General features: G+C 38.0%; 1 long non-coding RNA gene across 1 annotated transcript; it reads left to right on the top strand.

Moving 5' to 3' along the window:
• The first annotated feature begins 3101 nt into the window (after positions 1-3101).
• On the top strand, positions 3102-4689 carry LOC127436691 (uncharacterized). The gene is made up of 2 exons (XR_007896453.1): positions 3102-3197; positions 3567-4689. It is a non-coding gene; the product is annotated as an uncharacterized LOC127436691 (long non-coding RNA).
• Positions 4690-6841: the final 2152 nt, after the last annotated feature.

The following is a 6841-nucleotide window of genomic DNA, read 5'->3' as shown; positions in this document are numbered from 1 at the left end:
TGTATTGGATTTTTTGTCTGTTTTATCGTCTACCAGGCAAAAACATAAGTTAGATCACTAAAAGAAGTAATAGCTCGCCTCTCCTCAACATGTCACAGAATTTCAGGTATCATTTATGTCCGTAGCACAAACAGTGTGGGACGAGTTATGTGTCAAAGTTTGATACTTTGGGTTAGGGGTTTGTAGTGGGTTTAGGGGATAGGGTATGCTTAGATTTTCCATGTGCCGTTCTGTCTTTTAATTGCTCAGCAATATTCTCTTTAAACTGTTGCTCCACCATGACAGTAGTTGACTTGAAAGAGAAAACTCACTGTAGAAGTGGACAGTTCACACTAATGTCCACTATAGCACCACTTGTGGCAACATTGGGACTGCAACGCTTGCGTTGTGTTATGAAATGCGGTCTGACATGTTTTGGAATGCAACAATGCAAGAAATCAAGCTTGCATTGCTAGAAGCACCTGTGTTCAGGTATTTGCATAGAGTGAGAATAATCTTTTGACCGCAAGCCCATACAAATGCTTTCATCGCATATGCATTACGACTTCTTTGCGATATATTTCATAACAGGGGTTTTCAAACTTTTTGATGCCAAGGACCCCCAAACATGATGATCCCCTCGCGAGGGACCTCTTTTCTAAAAATATATAGGCAGCTTTATATTTTAGATATAAATTCCCTTTTATACAGTGTGAGAAAAATAGTAAGCATCATATTATAAAGACAATGTGTGGTTTGCAAAATTAAATAATTGGCTGTTATTTTGTAATAAAGGAAATTAAGAAAATTAAAATACATGATTAAAATATCATATTAAAAAATATTACTTTGTATTAAGTTGAGAACATATTTTCTACACTGTGTTAGAGTAATATTAGATGTGCAAACCTGAAGAAAAATATTTTTAATTCAGTTGAAATTGAAAACACACATCAAAACACACAGTGTCACTTTGATCTGATAATTCTGTTTTGCACTGTAACTGAATCTTGTCTTTCCATTTATTTTTGGTAATAATCTTAAGCAGGTGAATGCTGGTTGGAGACAGTAGCTTAAGTTGAAATCCTCTTAGACCATATGGAGAAAATAGTACTGTCGCCTTCACAAACTGAAACAGACACAGTATGTGGCAAACCTTTGTTGCAGTATATAGCCAATGTATTAAATATGTAAAGAGCTTTTTCTTCTCATGTGGTTACCATGATAATGAATCTCATGCACACTGTTGTTTAGAGAGTCCTGTTCGATAAACTGAGTGTGACAGACCCAAGCACATGACAAAGAGGTCCTCTCTTGACCTTTTACCTGTGTGTGCGTGCGTGTGTGTGTGTGTGTGTGTGTGTGTGTGTGTGTGTGTGTGTGTGTGTGTGTGTGTGTTTCTATTAATATGGTTAAAAAGTGTATGTGTGTAATCCTCATAAAGGATCATAATCATTTAAAAAGGATAATTGTAGCCTATGAAACCTACACCTTTCAAAATTACTTGTTTCATTCTGTACTTCATAATTTTAATTTTGCTTATCTGTTTTATGTTCTCAAGAATTATAAAACATTATCCACTTTAGTAAACATAATCACTGTTAAGGTTTATTGCAGCTGTAAGCTTGTTTCTCTGTGTTGGACATCCACAACAAAAAAAGTACTGTGTGAATAGTAGGGCATTCCTGGATTTCAGTGGGAAAAAACTTGGGAAAATTTTCAACTACATTTAATTAATTGTCTGAATACTCCACAACATTAGGCACATATTAAACCGCCAACAGATCATATTTTTCCCAACTTTTTATCTGATTTGGTCACCCATTTTTCTCAACCCTGTCAGGAACATAATGGAAGTAGTTTAAAAATTATTTTAAACACAATACTTGTTATAAAATAAACATCTACCTACTGCTCATGTGTCCTTCATACCAATGTATGACAGCTTCAGATTTGGTGTGGGCAGAAGAAAATTTCGGATCATACAATGTCTTGATCAGTTTCGCAGTACAGTCAGCCGACTGAAAATTATGGCCGTGCACAACAGAATGATAAAAATGGCAAAAAGTCCTTCACTTGCGTGCTCTTGTCAGATTCGGAACTTTGCTTCACAAAAACAAATCGCTAACACTTGGTGTGGCACATTTACTTTTAGTAGCATCCACATGCTTTTTTGTATGAACATGCTGCACAATGTCGGTGCGGCCTCCATGGCCGATGGAAAAGTGAGCTCCACAAATCTCAGACCTCAATTTACTAGGCTCTGAAGTCTGAAGGACTGACATATTTCCGAATCCCAGTAATGGCCAAGCAGCATAGTATCAGATGTTATCAGATAGTTGTAACGTAAAGTAGTTTGTTGTAACACAGCATTGTTGGATTACAATACCTGTGTACCATTTTACTTATGGGGACTTTAAGGTTATTCATAGAATACCATCATACTACCATGGTCCTACATGTTCAATAGATAGGTACTTTTAGCTATTTTTCTGTTTGGGTTTATTTCTCGCCTTTTAAAAGTAGTTTGCGTGATATTTGTCTCCCTCTAGCGCCGACAGTGCTCTTATTTCTCCACCGTCTACATATATCTCTTTGTACCAGACGAGGGAAGCATAGACCATCCATCATTCCCTTTTCACATTGCGCAATTCCTCATACGGTATAGTATTACACTCTTTGTGCAATTCAAAAGACAAACCCAACGAAACATAATCATAAACTCAAAAAATGCAAATTAGAAACCTAGATGGAGAAATGCTGGATGCTGGGTTCTATGAAAGGTTTTAGTCACTTTTATCATCCTTGTTTTTCACAAATTTCCAATATGTTGTTCCTTGGTACTTTCTGATGAGTAACAAAGAACATCCTGTTTCATATTTCACTGGAATGACCAATGAGACCCCAATTTATTATGTCTGACTTAAGTTGATAAACATTGGATGATTAGTTATAACTGACGTTTGCTTTTTACGGAATAATACCTTAAATCTATGCATTGCATTTGGGGAATGCAAATAATAGATGGAAAATAGCAACAAAGTTTGGAATTTCCACAGGTTCGATTATCTGTTGGAAACTCCCATAATGGGATGGTGTCTGTATGATGTCATAATGGCATTAAAAACCAAAGCTGCACACACACCGCATTCATAAGGCACACTGACACGCTTCGGGAACAACTGAAAAATCCCACACATTAACCAACATCTCTCCCGGTAAGAAACATGCTTAGTGGGGTCTTTTCACTCATCTTTGCGCCATGTGATCGCAGATGTCTTAGAAGTAATCTTAGGGGCCGTTCATAGCAAACCCGTTTATTCTTCCTCTGCTCTACTTTCAGTTTTTGATCCTCGCGTCGCGTTTTTAGACGCCAAAGACCATCAACGTTTGTGTCGATGCGTTTAGCATTTATTTCTGTCTATGCAGAGCTACAGCTAAACATTCATTAGCTGCGAAGTTTGATTAAAATATACAATTTTTATTCTTAATTTGAAACAATAATATCTCGTTATTATGGCTTAATAAACCATTCACTTCCGGAATTGATGACAACGTGTTTCATGAACGCTTTTGTTGTTTTGTAGAGATCAGTCCTGGACATACGGAGTGAATCATGGCTGGAATCGGCTTTCTGAAGATCTACTTCATTGGAACTGCGTTTTCTCTTCTGGTGGCTCTCTTTGGTCTGGTTGACTCTTTTGGGGGTCTGATGTTTCCTCAAGGATCTGGCCATGCAGACGACAACTGGACAGAGAAACACGCCCCATCACGGACTGCTGCTGCTGCTCACACGATACGAATAGGATCGAAATGATCTTGTATGTTCTTCTCTCTATCGAGAGCAGGTCTGCAGTTGCACTAGGAGAAATACTCGGTGTGTTAAGGTCACTGACCAACTACTTATGTACAGTTTGGAAAATATGTCCCCTATTACCCTACTGTGAGTAATGAAGAACACCTGATGTGGACTGGTACAAACAGATCAGATGTGATGCAATCTGTTACAATTCTTGTTTCTGTAAAGAGCTTGTCTTGCATTATACTACACTGCAAAAAGTGGATATGTTGTTACTCTTTTGTGTAACCTACTGAAGTTGATTCAGCCATATTAAATAATAATTTTGACTTGAATAAAGCCAGTTAATTTAGATGCAATCACATGGAGCAATTTTAGCAAGTAACATTTGATGAAGTGTAAAAGACATGAGGCAGCTGCACCAGAATATACTGTGCAAAGAACACTTGTGCCAGTTATAATAGTTAAAAATTCACTGTAAAGATATATATATATATATATATATATATATATATATATATATATATATATATATATATATTACAAATATGCTTTATATGAACATAGAGTACGCTGGCTACTGTAAAAAATTGATGTCCTTCTATGACCAAATAAACGTGTTGCAATGTGTCTCACAGTAAAATAATCTTTTTCTGATGTACTGTGAGTTACTCTGATAGCAGGATGCAGGTTTTCTTGTTTTTACATCTTTTATTTTATTGTTTTTGCTTGTTTTTTATGTTGGTACAAAAGGTTCAGATTCTGTTTCCACAGTGTGTGTATATATATATGTATATATTCTCATGCATTTTGGAGTCTGAATGATAATACGTTGACCAACAAAAGTTGTTCCTTCACGCTGTTTTATAAATTGAAAAAACTAAAAATAAAGCACTTATAAAAAAAAATCACTCTCCACAGCAGCTCCTGTTTCTTTTTTCTTTTTCTTTTCTTTTTTTATATTAAATGTTTGTTAAAATGTCTCACTTTTGGCTGGGGGAATATCCATAGCCAACATTTGGGTGAAATTTTGGTGACATTTGTTGAGATTAGTCTCTCAGTGCCTTTAGAAAAAAGGATTAACAAAACAATAGATCTACAGTAAGGATATAATATTAACCAGTTGGTTTTGTGACCATTTTCCTGCCCAAAAGCCACACAAACTGTCAAGAGAAGTTATTTGCAGGTATACGTATATCTCAAAACTAATTGGCCTGGTGATAAACAATAAGAAGAATCAGAATTAGAATGAGCTTTATTTTATTAGGAATTTGTCATGGTGACAGAAGCTTCCACTGCAAGAGAATGCAACATATATACATACATGCAAACATATACATTTAAACATATATGCATATAGTGACATACAAAATAATAAAAAGAAAATACGATATAACAGCTAAAAAAAGAGAAATATACAATAGCACAATAATGTTTTAGAATATTTTATATACAGATATACAGTTATGTGCAATTGATGTACTGTATTGAAGAAGAGGTAGGATATGTTAAAGAATATAAAAGAAATATGGATATAAGTAGGAATGGATGAATTGAATATTGCACATAGTTGTATTGACCAAAGGATAGTATTTGGGGGCAGTTTTAACTGTTCATGAGGTGGATGGCCTGAGGGAAAAAAACTGTTCCCGTGTCTGGCTGTTCTGGTGCTCAGTGCTCTTTAGCGCCGGCCAGAGGGAAACAATTTGAAGAGGAAGTGTGCTGGGTGAATAGGGTCAAGAGTGATTTTACCAGACCTTTAAGTCACTCTGGATATGTACAGTTCTAGCGGGGTGGGTAGGGGAGTGCCAAAAGTCCTCTAAGCAGTCCAAACTATCCTTTGAAATCTTCTGATGACTGACTTGGTAGCTGAACCAAACCAGACAGTTATAGAAGTACAGAGGACAGACTCAATGACTGCTGAGTAGAACTGTTCCTCAACTGGTGAAGGAAGTACAACCTCTGCTGGGCCTTTTCTAAAATGGAGTCAGTGTGGGTCTCCCACTTCAGGTACTGTGAGATGGTAGTGCCCAGAAACCTGAATGACTCCACTGCTGCCACAGTGCTGTTCAGAATGGTGAGCGGGGTTAATGTAAAGTCCACTATCATCTCCACTGTTCAGCGTGTTCAGTTCCAGGTTGTTTTGACTGCACCAGACAGCCAGCTGTCCATCCTCCCTTCTGTATACAGACTCATCATCATCTTGGATGAGGCCGATGACTGTAGTGTCATCTGCGAACTTCAGGAGCTTAACAGAGGGTCTTTGGTGATGCAGTCGTTGGTGTAACAGGGAGAAGAGTAGTGGGGAGAGCACACATCCCTGGGGGGCACCAGTGCTGATTGTACATGTGCTGGAGGTGAATTTCCTCATTCTCACTAGCCGCTGCCTGTCTGTCAGAAAGCTGGTGATCCACTGACTGATAGAGCCGGGAACAGAGAGCTGGGTTAATTTAGTACATAGGAGAGCGGGGTTGATGGTGTTAAAAGCCAAACTGAAGTCAGTAAATAGTATCCTTGCATAAGTCCCTGGTCTGTCTAGATGTTGAAGTATGTAATGCAGTCTCATATTGACTGCATCATCCACATACCTGTTTGCTCTATAAGAAAGTTGAAGGGGATCCAGAAAGGGTTCAGTGATGTCCTTCAGGTGGGCCAACACCAGTCTCTCAAATGACTTCATGACCACAGACGTCAGAGCGATTGGTCTATAGTCATTAAGTCCTTTGATCTTGGGTTTCTTTGGGACGGGGATGATTGTGGAACGTTTGAAGGAGCGATTTGTTGAAGATCTGTGTGAAGATGGGGGCCAGCTGGTCAGCACAGGATTTTAGACAAGTGGGTGAAACACCATCTAGGCCCTGTGCTTTTCTTGTCTTCTGTTTCTGGAAAACCCGGCACACATCATCTTCACAGATCTTAAGTGCATGTTGAGTAGCAGGAGAGGGGAGGGTGGTGGCAGGAAGTGTAAATGTTTGTGTGCTGTGAAGGTCGGAGCAGGTGTGGGGTGTGAGACTTTGCTTTTCAAATCTACAGTAAAACACATTTAGGTAATTAGCCAATTGT

Source organism: Myxocyprinus asiaticus, chromosome 47 (assembly GCF_019703515.2).
Source record: "Myxocyprinus asiaticus isolate MX2 ecotype Aquarium Trade chromosome 47, UBuf_Myxa_2, whole genome shotgun sequence".
Lineage (NCBI taxonomy): Eukaryota > Metazoa > Chordata > Actinopteri > Cypriniformes > Catostomidae > Myxocyprinus > Myxocyprinus asiaticus.
Note: the sequence above shows the minus strand (reverse complement) of the source record. Positions and strands in the feature narration are given on the sequence as shown.